The following is a 14,399-nucleotide window of genomic DNA, read 5'->3' as shown; positions in this document are numbered from 1 at the left end:
CATGTGAGCTCTCAGGTGGGGAGCTCCTGAGTCCTGAGCCCCCAGCTGATTCCAGTGCTGCCTTCTGTCTAATCCCAGCCTGTGTTGGCAACCTGCCCTCCCATTTCAGCAGAAATTCAGAGAGGTGAGCTGGAATCACTGGGCACAGCACAGTGGCTGGAGCTCATCAGCCTGTTCCATACAGAAACCAGCTCTAGCAGAGTTATTCTGCTCCTGTGGTGTGCTCAGCTGGGCTGAGGTGAATCAGTCTGTTTGAATGGATTGCCTGGGAGCATCATGCAGTAATAGTCTCAAAGTGCATTGTCACCATATCCTTACCTGCTCAAGGAAAATTCCCTGGAGCTTTGAGTGCTAAGAACATGGAGTGCATGGAGGAATGGTTTCCTTCAGGCTCTCTGGTTTCCCAATATGTTTTTGGTGGCGACTGGTTCATGGAGAGGATGAGAAACAAGTATGATGTTCTATAGAAGAAGGTTTATTAGTTCTGTTGGTCTCTGACTATATTTCTGTTATTAATCTGTTTTAGTTAGTAATTGGACAGGTCACCTGTGCATAGGACTGGGAGTTGTTATAACTCCTCTAGGTGAGGCTGTAGCATGTTTCTTCAATCCTTGGCATAGAGAGGAGTCAATACCATGTTATTTAATGGAGGCTGAAGAGTGTTTGTGCTCCTAAAGTATTTGAGACAAGGAAGATCCTGTCCATAGTGATTTGATAAAGGACAGGGATCCTACCCTTTCTGTCTGTCAGTGCTGACTCACATGTGTTTGTTATTTGCACCATACCACTGCCTGTGTAGCTCTTAAGACCCCCTTAGGCATCCAGACACAGTCTGTATCTCAAACAGCCTAAAAATTCAATGATGGGATGAATTCTTTTGGAGACTATTTTTCTCTTATTAGGTTCCTATCTCAAGTGAACAAACTGCTTGATTTACAGCACTGTTGTTTGAGAGGTTCCCTTGTGTAGCTGAAGATTCGTGTAATTGCTACTTTGCAGCAAATAAAAAACATTTCTCTGGTTCAAACTGCAATTTGACTATTTCTGCTGTGTAGAGCCCATTATCAGAGCCTTGATGAGGCGCAGAACAGATTTGGATGAAAATGATGAGATTTGGATGAAATGGCCCTCCATCAGGGCAGGCTACAAAGATCCTCCTCTTTGAGGTATTGGCCCTTTTGATGCATAAAATGCATGAAAATTTGCTTGAAAAGTGCAAGTTGATGAGTAAAAGAGAATTCACAGTAATTGTAGTGAAATGAAAAAAGAAAACAAGGCAAAAGCATTGGAAAGAATATGTTTAATTGCATGTAATTACTTGATGTGGGTTTCAGTCAGGGAAAAAAGGAGAAAGGAACATGCTAAATAGCGCTGGTGTGGCAATTACTCTTTGATGATTTTCTCAAATGACTGAACTTTGTGTATTATTAAAAAAAATAAAGATACAGCAACAACAAAAACAAAACAAAAAAAAAACCCAACCAGGAAAACCGCACACACTACTTTATGTTGTAAGAACTTTGCTGTATCAGTCAATATGCTCTGCCACGTCTTTCACCTCATGATTTTTGCACGTATAGACAAAATGAACTTTGTTTCCTGGTAATGCTGTGTCAACATGCTAGGTGGGATGCAAGTTTAATAGTTTTAACTATCAGGGTGTGAGTAAAACATTGCCTGGGTTATCTGATAGCCTAAGCACTTTGAGATGGAGCTTCTCAGTTGAACAATTTTTTGACATGCCAGGTTTGCTGACAAACAAATCTGAACAAGTTGCAGTCTGGTGAAATAAAAATACAAGAGAAGCAGAAATAGAGGTCCAATAGAGGTGGGACAAGGTTCCTAGCACTAATTCAAATGGTTTTGTCTCTAAACAAGTAATCAGACTGTGGTGGTGTTTGAGGGTCCCCAGGACAAGGGAAGAAATGACATCTGATAATACCTCATCTTCCCTGAGGAGGCTTCCAGTAAGGAAAGGACAAATGCGGGAGTCTGGGGCTTCCCTTCTGGGAAATTGAAAATCGAGGAAGAAAACTAGATAGGGACAAAGAAAACTGATGCTATCCTTCTGATAACAGAACTGAAGTCATAAATGAATTTAGGACTGGTTCTCAGCATCTTTTAGGATTCTGTCAATGCACCTGTGACTGAGACTGGCAGTGATTTTCCCAGGTACAAAAGTACAACTTCATTTCAATGTGAAGGATCAGTCAAGGTCCAGCTGTATTTTGCTTGGGAAAAAATTCTGCCTGCTATATCTGCACCAGAACAGGCTTATTGGTGGAATTCTTTTCTGCAGATGTGGCAATTTTTGGGGGGGCTGTTTTTGGTCCTAATCTGGATTATTTCTTCTGGTTTTTGTGATAACTTTCACAGATAGGCAGGTAACTGGTAGTATTCTCCCAGTCTAAGTAGGTTTCTAGGAAAATGGAGTAGTAATAAAAAAGTAGGCATAGCAAGCTAAGGAAAGAAAAGACCTGTAGCCTTTTTTTTTATTTCACTGTGATGGAACATCACTCAGCTGAGTAGGGAAATATTGTCCAGTTCAGACTGTAATTGAGTAGAATCTGGCTTATTTGGGGCTGAACACAAAAGTGAGGATAAATCAAGGAATTAACAAGACCAAGAGAACAGACTCTACTTTCCAAATCCCAGAGTGCCAGTGCTGGAAAGTTTATTGTAATGGAATTTCAAGCCAGGATTTCCAGGCTCAGGAGGTTTGGTTATTTTGGATGCATTTCAGATCAGCAGTGCCTGCTTGGCATGCTGTCTGCTCCTGTTGCAGCATTTAGTTTTGTGACAGGTTCTGTGTGAGAAACAAGAATGGCCCATATCAGCACACCTTGGCAGCTTTATTTCAGCTGTAGCATTTTCAAGGAGAAGTTCCACAGCTGTTATTCCTTGTAACCCTGGGCCGGTGTCTTTGCTTGAAATGGTTGAAAAGGACGTGCAAACTGAAGGCTCTTCCCCATAGAAAGGTGTCAGCTCAGCTGCTGTCGCTCCCAACGTGTGCAGAGTTACAAACACAGAGCCCTGGGGCAGCAATGCCATCAGCTGGCAGTTCAGCAGTTATAATTTACCACAGGGGATGGAATGGTTTTTTTGTGAGGGTTATCTTAGCAAGGCGCTCACTGGGGGACCCATCTGTTTCTGCTCATGTGCTTCCAAGGGTGACGTTTGCTAGCAGGGCCAAAAACCCCCCGGGAAACTGCATGTGAGCACAGTTCTCAGGCGTAACCCATTGTAACTACATTTCCTCCTGTCTGTGATCTGCAGAACTCATCTGATAGGGAGTTTCTTTCCCAGTACTTTGGGTGAGTAGACTCACTAAATCCTGCTTCCTCTGTTTCTGCACTAGGGTTCATCCAGCACTGAGTACTGTGGGAATGTGTAAAATCAGAGGGGTTTGGGAAAGCTGCAAAAGGCAGGCCTCAGAGACAGCAGAACTGTGATCAGAGCTGAGCAGCAGCCATGAGATTGGTCAGCAGAAAAACTATTTAAACTGTGGAAAAGCAAGGACAAATAGAACAATGGTCTGTGTATTAACACTTGCCTAGAATAACTCCCTAAGCTACAGAAAGTTTATCTAGCAAGATATTAGGAAGTTCTAGGCTTAATACTGGAGCTCTGTGCATTGTGTTTAAGGCTCACAAGCAGGTATTGTATTTGAAATAAGCAAGCATTGTTTAACCAAAGGTACCTGTGCTTACAGTGGTTGGATAGAGCTACTGTCAATGTGCTTTTGCTTTGTGTGATTGGGCAAAAAACTGATAAAGTGAGTTGTGACATTGAGTTCTCGGTCTGCTGCCTGGGATGTGAGCTGGTGGCATCTTCCCATTGCCGTAACCATGGAATGAGGCTGATGCTGGAAAATCAAACGGCTCAAGGCAGTTCCCAGCAGCCCTGCCCTGTTTGTGATTTGTGCACAGACCCCTGCCAGTGTCAAGTACTTGGCACAGAGCTATGGTGAGAGGCACTGTGAAACTCCTGATCTCCTGCCTTCCTGCTTCCTCCCCATTTCCCTGATCCCTGAAAGCGTTTAGCCATGACAGCACTTCTCTTCACTTTAGCCATGACAGCACTGCACTTCATGTCCTAACAAGTGTTGGTTGCACAGAGGTAGTGCTGAAACTGTTGATGGTGCTGTTATTAGATGACCCCTGACACCAACTAACTGAGAAACTGGACACCATGAATTTCCCATTTCTCCTGAAATCACTTTCTTTCAGAAACCGCTGCACAGTCTTCCACACAACGCATTACTTAAAGGCAGAGATGAGAATTCAGGGAGTGGGGTCTGACTTCCAGCTGAGGTAATTGTGCAAGGCTACTGCCAGGGAAGAAGCGAGGCAATCCTCACTGGATTGAAAGCTGCCTCACAGTGAGCAACCCCTGAACCTGGAGAGAACATCTGAGTGCTTGTTAGGCTGCTGAGAGTTGGGTCTGACAGCTGCTCCTTGTGTGCATAAAGACACAGAAAGCACACAGTCCTGAGGAAGGGAAAGTTGGATGTTAATTGGCTCCAAGTGACTTCTGGTGCCAGGAATGCTCAGTATGGGATGATGCTGGGGATGTAAATGGCAGGAGAGAATTAATTGCATATTGTGAGTGAGGAAGGACTATGGTGCTCAGAAATGAGTTTAGCTTGTTTTGTTGGTTTTCTGGTAATTTTTCTACTTTGGGTTAATTTTGTGGTAGTGATTACGCCTAAATATTTTTCTAAGTCTGAAATTAGTACTGTGGTTATCTGTTGAAAAAGTTCTTAGTCTCTTATCAGGTTGTTTTTGTATATATATATTTGTATATATTTATTTAAATTAAATAAATATAAGTAAAAAAATATGATACAGAAAATATATATCTATTATTATATTAGAAGGTATTCTCTCTAATATATATAATATCTATGAATAAAATAAATAAAAATATCCATATAAATATCATTAAATTTTGAAAAATAAATTTACTTCCTAAATTTTAAATCTGGTTCAAATAAAGGGGTGTCCTTGGTTTTTATTTGGTTAGAGGCAGGAGTTTTATTTTAAATAATATAAGTAATATAGAAATGTGGATCTTAAGATAGAAATATATAATAAATATATAAAGAGAAATTGCTAAAGTATGAATATAAATTTATATATAAATATATGTAAGTAATATGAAGAGTTGTAGTATAGAATATAAATAACATTATATGGGAATATAAATATAAAAATATGTAAATATAGTTTAAAAGAAAGGGAATGTTTTGGCTTTTATTTAAGTAGAGGCAGGGGTTTTATTTTGAATATTATAAGTGTTAGAGAAGTAAAAATCTTGACGCAGAAATATTTAATCAGTGCATAAAAATATGTATAAAAATATATAAGTAACTACTAGCATCAGATGTAATATAGAATATAAATTTATTTATAACTTGACATTGGTAAAGATAAATGTATAAGTAAGCAATAGACATTAATATACATTATAAATACAAATATGAATATAAAAATCAGACATAAGGATAAAACCTATTTAAATATTTTTTAAAAGAAAGGGTTGGGGTCTTTTTTATTATTTGTTTAGAGGCAGGGTTTTTATTTTAAATAATATTAATGTAGATATTATTGTTATATATTTCTAAATATTGAGATATAAAATCAAGATATAAATATATATATAAACACAAAATTTAAGTAAATATAAATAATAGGAAGAGATGTAATGGAGAATACAAATAAGAGTATACATTAGTATACATTTTAAATGTAAAAGTGAATATGAACCTGAAAAACAGAATTTTAAAAAATATTTAAATACAGTTGAGAAGACTGAGGTTCTTTTTGGCTTTAATGTGGGTAGAGGCAGGGGTTTTATTTTAAATAATGTAAGTGTTACAGATGTAAAAATCCTAACACAGAAAGATACAATAAATATATAAAGATATGAATAAAAGTATATAAAAATATAAGTAATAGGAACACATGTAACATAGAATATAAATTTATAAATAAATTGCTAAATATAAATACAAAATCGATCATACATCAGTAAACATTTTAAATATAAATTTGAAAAATGTTTTTTTAAAAAATTTAAATACAGTTGAGATGAAAGGGGGTTTTATTTGCCATGTATGGGGTAGAGGCAGGGGTTTTATTTTGAGTACTGTGAGTGTTACAGAAGTAAAAATCCTAACAGAAATATATACTTACTATGTAAAAATATGTATAAACATATAAAAATAAATTGAAGTTTTAGGGATATATGCAATATGGAATAGAAATGTATTCATAAAAACAAATGTATAAATGGACAGTGTACATCAATATACATTGTAAATAGAAATGTGAATATTAATATGAAAAAAATATTTTTTTAAATATTTAATTTTTTTTTTTAAGAAATTGTTGAGGTTTTGTTTTGTTTTGTTCTATTAGATTAGAGGCAGAAGTTTTTTTTTCCCTCTTCCCGGTTGTTTTGGGGCATTTATTTCAGAGCAGTTTTCGGCGGGGGTCGCCCCTGTTGTTTTTTGCCGCCTTCGCTGCCCGCAGCCCCGAGGCGCCCTGCGCCCCCGGCTGGGGCGGGCGGCAGTGCTGCCGCCTTGTGGGCAGAGCGCGGTACTGCAGCCCTGCACCGAGAGGCCGCCACCTTGGGAGTGGCGCGTCGCGGGTGTCGCGGACTTTTAATTGACCTTCTCAACAGGGCGGCGAAAAGGGCGGGGAAGTGGAGGACCGGGGTGGGTGTCACTGGACTGCCTGCATGGAATACCGACCCCGGCGCGGCCCCGGTGGTATTTTCTGTGACGTTTCAAGTGTACCCGACACATGCTGTGGTCTCAGCGGCGCCGCGGGCGGGCGTATTTCGGCGGGTTTGTGACAGGCATGTGGGTAAACGCCTCGCTGTGCCGGGGTCCTCTGACAGCCGCTTTCCCGCCCTGAGGGAGCCGAGCCGGGCCGAATAGTTCCGAAGAGCCGAGTGTGGGCGAAAACAGCCGAGTTTCCCCGAAGAGCCGAGTGTAGCCGACAACAGCCGAGTTTCACCGAAGAGCCGAGTGTGGCCGAAAATAGCCGAGTTTCACCGAAGAGCCGAGTGTGGCCGAACACAGCCGACTTGAGACGAAGAGCCGAGTGTAGCCGAACACAGCCGACTTGAGACGAAGAGCCGATGATAGCCGAGTGTAACCGATAGCCGACTGTAGCCGACATTGGCCGCATTTAGACAAAGAGCCGAATATGACCGACTTTAGCCCAGCCGGGCCGAGTTCAGCCGAAGAGCCGGAAAAGCCGAATTTAGACGAAAAGCCGAACCGAAACGATTTTAGACCTAAGCCGAACCAAGCCTAATTTAGCCGAGTTTATTTAAACAGAACCGAACGATGCCGCATCGCTCTGCGCGCAGAGCGCCGGTGCAGACGGCAGGGGGCGGTGTATAAAGCGAGTATAAAATATCAACTGTATATAAGAAGGAATAAAAAGCTCTGTGTCATGTGCAGCAGTAGAAAATTTCAGGCTCCCAGGGAATAAATAGTTTTCTTTCAATCATTATAGTTTTGGGGTTTTTTTTACTCCCAGGTAGCCTGAAAGTTACTACTGCTGCTTTTTGATTCTAAAGCTAGGAAGGAAAACCAAGATTACAAATACAAGAAAAAGAAAGGGAAAGGGAAAGGGAAGGGGAAAAAAAGGAAAGGAAAGGAAAGAAAGCAGGAGAGCAGAAGGGAAGGGAAGGGAAAGGGGTGAAAAACAGCGTTAAAAAAAGAAAAAGATTTGGAGGGGAAAAGAGAGGGCATTCGGGAGGAGCGGTCCTGCCTCAGGTCCTTCCCCGCCCTGGGGCGAAGGAGCCGTTTGATGCCCGGGAGGGACTGCAGCTCCCGGTGGCGGGGGACGGAGCCGTGGCTGTCAGCCCGAGACTACAACTCCCGGCAGGCCCTGCTGCCGGCGCGGCGTGTGACGCAGCGGCTATCGCGGCACATGAGTGGCTACCAGCCCGAGACTCCAACTCCCGGCAGGCCCTGCTGCCGGCGCGACGTGTGCCGCAACGGCCGACGCTGCCCGGCATTTTTCTCTAAATCGGCAGTAAATACAGCTGAGTAAAATTAGCTTGGTTTTCTTCCTTCTTTTTTAACTGAATTGTTTTTATTAAAAATCCTATTTGAATATGTAGAAAAAGTGGGGATGTCCTGTAATATATCCTAGCTTTTCTTGTTTATAGGGTGCTCAGAAAACATGCGTCCCTTAGATTCCCCCGAAAGGTTCTCAGTGCGATCTGTACCAAGGTATGTATTTACTAATAAGTGATCCCTTTAGATATTTGCCTGTGTACCTTTTCCTGTAATTCAGAGCTTGCGTTCTGTGGGTTTTATGATAAACCTGTAAAATATGTAAGAATGCTTTTGCAAGTCTGAATCGTTGAAGGCAGCAGTAAGTGGATTTAGAGCCTGTTCTTGACCAGACAACGGGAAAAAGTGTGACTTTGATGCTGAACTTGTTTTTTTCATTTTTCATTTGACTTGTCTGGAATGATTTAGGAATAGAGAGAGCTAGAAAAAGAGAGAAATAGAATTGGTTATTGAGCACTCCTCAAATGCTCACCACGATTCAGTGTAGAGCCGAAGTGAAGGGTGATGGAACAGAGCTCTGTGCTTTAGAAGGAAATAAATTTAAACCTGACCTCCGCACAGAGTCTCACTAACTTCTTTTGTTTTAAAATACAAAATATGATTAGGAAGTGTTGGAAGTTAGTGTTTTGGGAAAGAAACGGCAGTTCCACAGAACATTCCATTTAACAGAGGCTCTAGGAAGGATTCATGTTTTAACTGCTGTCACTGCAATCAGTTGGTGGTTCAGCCTTGAAATGTGCACTTGCCCTTCTATAAAGCACTGTTTTGTTTGCCTTTCAGTGCTATGAGTCTTGATAAATTGGAGAAGAGCCCAAGAGAAATTTTTCATCCCTTGATATAAAAGGTAGGAAGTGACTTTTTTTGGTTTGGTTCTTTTTCTTTATTATTTCCTGGAAATAAAAGTAATTAAGTATAGGTACTACTGGTTTGTTTCTTCCAGTAGCAGATGATAACAATAGCAGTAGTAATAGTAAAAATAATAATAGAAATAATAATAATAGCAATGTAATACTACCTAAACTGTCTTTATCCATTGAACTGGCCATTTCAAATCAAAACTTCTAAACACAAATCAAACCATCATCCTTGTAGAATCTTTCACAGCAGTGGGCTATAGATCCTGGTTTTGTTGACAGGATTTATTGGTTCTGGAAGAGCAAGAGGGAAGTACAAGCCTAACTACTTCTAGCTCACAGACCCATCCAGTGAATACTGCTTTGTGTTTTGGTGGGCTTGTGATGACTTTGAAATCAATTGCTCATTCCAGTAAAAAAAATTAATGTTTTTTTGAACCTGACAGCAGAAATAACTTTAGGCACCAACTTAATAATAACAGATCACCAATTTAAGTTCATAATTTTATGCTGTACTATCAAAGTTTAAAGGTAAATTTTTACTTATTAGGAGATGGTATAAAGTGTATGTTCCAATGTGTTGGATGTATGCAAAGGTACATACGTACCCGAAAGTCCTTAGAGGAAACAAATTTTTACGTCTGCTGTTTGATTGTTTATCATACAATATTTGGTTTTATTTCCCAGGGATCGGTGAATTTTAACTTTGGAGTCCTCTGTGCTAAGGATGCTCAGCCTACAGATGATGAAATGTTCAGTAAGGGTGAGTTTTTCACCTTCTCTTTAATTGCTATGCTGATCTGAATAAGAAAAAAACAAAAGCAAGAGAAAAAAAAAGGATGGTTTATTATTTTTTACGCTGTTATGTTTGTTTCCTCAGTATTTGCTGCAGCTCTGCGAACCCAAGCTTTGGGTTCCTTCTGTCCCACTGGGAGTTGCCCAGTTTGGTTGCATCTGGTGAAATTCACCCTGAGACCCTTACAGAACTAGCTCAAACTACGTGAGAGCCATTTGCAGTTCTCTCCAGACACCTGGAGAATGGGTGATGTTTCTGAGGGTCTGGCAAGTATACTTCTATCAAAACTCAGTCTGTGAAATTTCTGGGGAAAACCCTTCTGTGTCCTGAAGGGTTCAAACTCTGGTGAGGATCCAGTTATCAGGTGCTCACCTGGATGGTTCCAGCTCTTAAAGTGAACACTTGTACTCTTACCCTGTAGTTTACATCTATTGTATTTTTGTTATTTTGCAAGATTTTACGGCTTTGCAAAATATTGTGCATTTCACTCTTTGGAACCTCTCAGATCGTTCTTTGGTGCAGCACCGCCTCATGGGACACTTGGCTGCCGTCCTGAAGGGGTTGGTCGCTAGAATTGTAAATCCTGGAGAGTTTGTAAGTCTTCTGTCCCCAGGGAGGTACCATGCTTTGTTTACTTTTGTTCTGTTTGTTAGGCGCTGCTTCTCATTGGAAGTATGAATTTCAAACTACCCTGTTCTTATTTTAACTGTTTTCCTGGTTCTCTCCCTATGGCAGGGAAAGACTCTCGTATCCTTGTCGTCGGGCTCGGTGCTGTCCAAGAAGATGCAGAGACTAAAAAAATCATAAGAAGCAAAATATGACTGCAGGGAAAACAAGCTGGAGAGAACAAAAGGTGATATTGTTATCCTTACCTTGTATTAGAAACATCCGCTGTGCTTTGATGCTGGCAGCTGCCAGGGGCTTGTTAGCTCTTTGTAGGCAGGTGTAGGTGTTCACTTGTAGGTTTTTTCTCTGGACAAGTCAATTCAAACTTTGCTAAGCTTATATTTGCAAATTACTCTCTAGCACAGTCCAGCATGACATTTTTGAATGTTGTAAAAATACCATGTTACTTGGAAATTGCTAATGATGAGAAGCTTTAGGGAAAAATAAGATGTCAGGGTTGGGAGATGTGAGAAGAATTTTGAGGGGATGTTAGACTGAAATAAAGCACACTTGAAGCTGGACTGGCACGCTGGCAGATCCCCTATTAAACAGTAGTGCTGAGATTAGCCTGGGGGTTGCCCATTGTTTCTGTAGAAATAAATGTTTTCTGGTCTTCAGAGGTAAGCTGCTTTGAAAAGCTGGAAGGCACAGCATAGTGACAATCCGTGTGCTTCGCATTAAAAATAGATTTCAGAAGGGTCCTAGGCTTTTGTCTTTTCCTAGAAGTCGATGTAATCCTATTGAGGAGTTTTTAATTCTGTGCTGCCATGTCATCGATCAGGGCCCTGTCGTACTAATCATCATACAGATGCAAAACAAAAAATCAGACCCTGTCCCGACCACTTAGAGCCCAGAACACGATTTCCTCAGGCTGCCATTTGTGTGCCATCGGTACTCACCATGGAAGCGAGCTGGGGATTGTTGCACCCGTTGGGAACAAACCGCTTCTCGTCACACAGAAATGGAATTGGGACGACGCCTCAGCCAGCCTCTCTCTCCTGAATCTGCAGCAGAGCAGTTCCAGTCCATGCGGGCAATCCAGTTCCTGATGATCTGAGCGCACGGAGCAGCGCTCAGCTGCTGTGGGGGGCTCAGGGAGGGCAGAGTGTGCATTGTCATCTTCCTGAACCTACAGACGCGAATCAAAGTGAGAAGCCACAGGGTGGAAATCAGTCGCATATATGCTAAATAAAACTTGCAGGTTTTTTTTAAGAATTGTTTTTGCTTGTTCTTTGTTGTGCTTCTGTGCTTAGAAAACCTCCCTTTACAATCAGTTCAATTCATCAATTGAACCTTTGTTTGCAGACTCTCACTGAGCAGAATTTGTTGCAGACTCAGTGCACGCTGTGCAGGCCTCCCGGGAGTGTGAGGAGCTCATGTGTGCTACTTTTTGCTTTAGGACGCTCTGAGGTATTTATTCCTTTTGGGATACATGATGAGAATTCCCAAGAGAGGTAGTTATAAGGTATGACATCGGGAAAAAGCCTGTGTGGTTGGAATGTTGTTGCTGTCAAAAGTTAATTTTTTCTTAGCCAGTAGTTAGCTTTTTGCTTTATTTTTGTGGTATCAATATTTTATTGTTTAAAAAATTCCTTCAAAATAACTTCAGTGGTCGCCCACCAGTACCTTGTTCAGATTTGCCTATTTGCTTGTAGCTGAAATGTTCACATCTTGTTTATCATTCTATTTAAGAAACTGCTGCCCAGCCAACTAATAACTGAATATCCATCTGTCTAGGACATGGGGAGAGGATTTAGGTAATGTCTTTATTTCCAGAAAAAAGTTCCAGTGTAGTTTCTAAATAGAGGAGAAGGGGGTGAAGACTCGGGGCTCTGATGCCGTTGGGGCACCCCAAGGTCCCCAGGAGAGGGGGCCCCACTGCGGTGCAGGAGCAGGTGTGTTCTCATGTAATATTGAACAAATTATAAATATAAATATGAAAATTATAAACATGAAAATATTTTTAAAATACTTAAATAAAGCGGGTTTTCTTTATTGGTCAATAGGCAGTGTTTTGATTGTAAAAATTATAAATGCAAATAATATAAAGGTAGAAATCTAAGTTTAGAAATATATAATAAATACATACAGATAAATATAAAAATTTAAAATATCAGAAAAAATTAGTTGTAGCAGTAGATATTATACATAATTTAAATAATAATTTAAATCTATTTTAAAATTATATATATATAATATATCATTATTAATGTAATACATCCAAAGAAACGATAAATTAAAATATGAATGTATAATTATACAAAGTATAAATAAAAAATATTTCAGTATCCTTTAAAAGAAGGGGTTTTTTATTTATTTGGTTAGAGACGGGGTTTTTATTTGGAATAATGGAAGTATTATAGAAGTATAAAATTAAATATAGAAATATACAGTCAATATAGAAAGATATTTGTAAAAACACGAGCGAACGACGCCTCCTTCGGCCGAACCAAGGCGAGACCGGCGGAACCTGACGGCCTCGAGCGAACCGAGGCCAGGCTTGCGAGGCTGCCTGAACGGAGCCGAGCTCAGCCGAACCGAGCCCGCTGCTCTCGTGCGCGCTACTTAGCGCGAGTGCGGTCACAGCCCAATGAGCTCCTGTGCCACCCCGCGCTCCCGGTCGTGTCCGTGCGATGGCCGGGCCGCCCGCGGGACGCGGCAGGAGGAGAGCCCCGAGCCGGGCGAGTTTAACGTGAGGCGGCGCCGCTTGCCCGCCCTCAGGGAGCCGAGCCGAGGCGAGCTCAGTCGAACGCGGAGAGAGCGGCTCCGAGTTGGGCCGAAGCGAGCCGAGCCGCGCCGAGCGCACAGAGCGGCTCCGAGTTCGGCCGAAGCGAGCCGAGCCGCGCCGAGCGCAGAGAGCGGCTCCGAGTTCGGCCGAAGAGAGCCGGGCCGAGCGCAGAGAGCGGCTCCGAGTTCGGCCGAAGCGAGCCGAGCCGCGCCGAGCGCAGAGACCGGCTCCGAGTTCGGCCGAAGCGAGCCGAGCCGCGCCGGGCGCACTGATCGGCTCCGAGTTGGGCCGAAGCGAGCCGAGCCGCGCCGAGCGCACAGAGCGGCTCCGAGTTCGGCCGAAGCGAGCCGAGGCGCGCCGAGCGCAGAGAGCGGCTCCGAGTTCGGCCGAAGCGAGCCGGGCCGAGCGCAGTGAGCGGCTCCGAGTTCGGCCGAAGCGAGCCGAGCCGCGCCGGGCGCAGTGAGCGGCTCCGAGTTCGGCCGAAGCGAGCCGCGCCGAGGCGCGCCGAGCGCACTGATCGGCTCCGAGTTCGGCCGAAGCGAGCCGAGCCGCGCCGGGCGCAGTGAGCGGCTCCGAGTTCGGCCGAAGCGAGCCGAGCCGCGCCGAGCGCACAGAGCGGCTCCGAGTTCGGCCGAAGCGAGCCGGGCCGCGCCGGGCGCAGTGAGCGGCTCCGAGTTCGGCCGAAGCGAGCCGAGGCGCGCCGGGCGCACTGATCGGCTCCGAGTTCGGCCGAAGCGAGCCGAACCGCGCCGGGCGCAGAGAGCGGCTCCGAGTTCGGCCGAAGCGAGCCGAGCCGCGCCGAGCGCAGAGAGCGGCTCCGAGTTCGGCCGAAGCGAGCCGCGCCGAGGCGCGCCGAGCGCACTGATCGGCTCCGAGTTCGGCCGAAGCGAGCCGAGCCGCGCCGGGCGCAGTGAGCGGCTCCGAGTTCGGCCGAAGCGAGCCGAGCCGCGCCGAGCGCACAGAGCGGCTCCGAGTTCGGCCGAAGCGAGCCGAGCCGCGCCGGGCGCAGTGAGCGGCTCCGAGTTGGGCCGAAGCGAGCCGAGGCGCGCCGGGCGCACTGATCGGCTCCGAGTTCGGCCGAAGCGAGCCGAACCGCGCCGAGCGCAGAGAGCGGCTCCGAGTTCGGCCGAAGCGAGCCGGGCCGTGCCGAAGGGTCGAGTCCAGCCGAATGCAGATGACAATGGCCGAGTTTAGCCGATTACAGCCGCATTTAACCGAGCAGCTGTGAGCCTTGCACGCTTGAGGTGAGCGTGC

General features: G+C 43.8%; 1 long non-coding RNA gene across 2 annotated transcripts; it reads left to right on the top strand.

Annotated features, from left to right (window-relative positions):
- The first annotated feature begins 8,013 nt into the window (after positions 1-8,013).
- On the top strand, positions 8,014-12,420 carry LOC132072753 (uncharacterized). 2 transcript variants are annotated; one of them, XR_009418379.1, is made up of 5 exons: positions 8,014-8,257; positions 8,882-8,945; positions 9,643-9,718; positions 10,487-10,604; positions 11,199-12,420. It is a non-coding gene; the product is annotated as an uncharacterized LOC132072753 (long non-coding RNA). The 2 variants fall into 2 exon arrangements; XR_009418378.1 differs by lacking the exons at positions 8,014-8,257; positions 8,882-8,945; positions 9,643-9,718 and having other exon boundaries at positions 9,770-10,604.
- Positions 12,421-14,399: the final 1,979 nt, after the last annotated feature.

The sequence above is a fragment of the Ammospiza nelsoni genome, chromosome 4 (assembly GCF_027579445.1).
Source record: "Ammospiza nelsoni isolate bAmmNel1 chromosome 4, bAmmNel1.pri, whole genome shotgun sequence".
Lineage (NCBI taxonomy): Eukaryota > Metazoa > Chordata > Aves > Passeriformes > Passerellidae > Ammospiza > Ammospiza nelsoni.
Note: the sequence above shows the minus strand (reverse complement) of the source record. Positions and strands in the feature narration are given on the sequence as shown.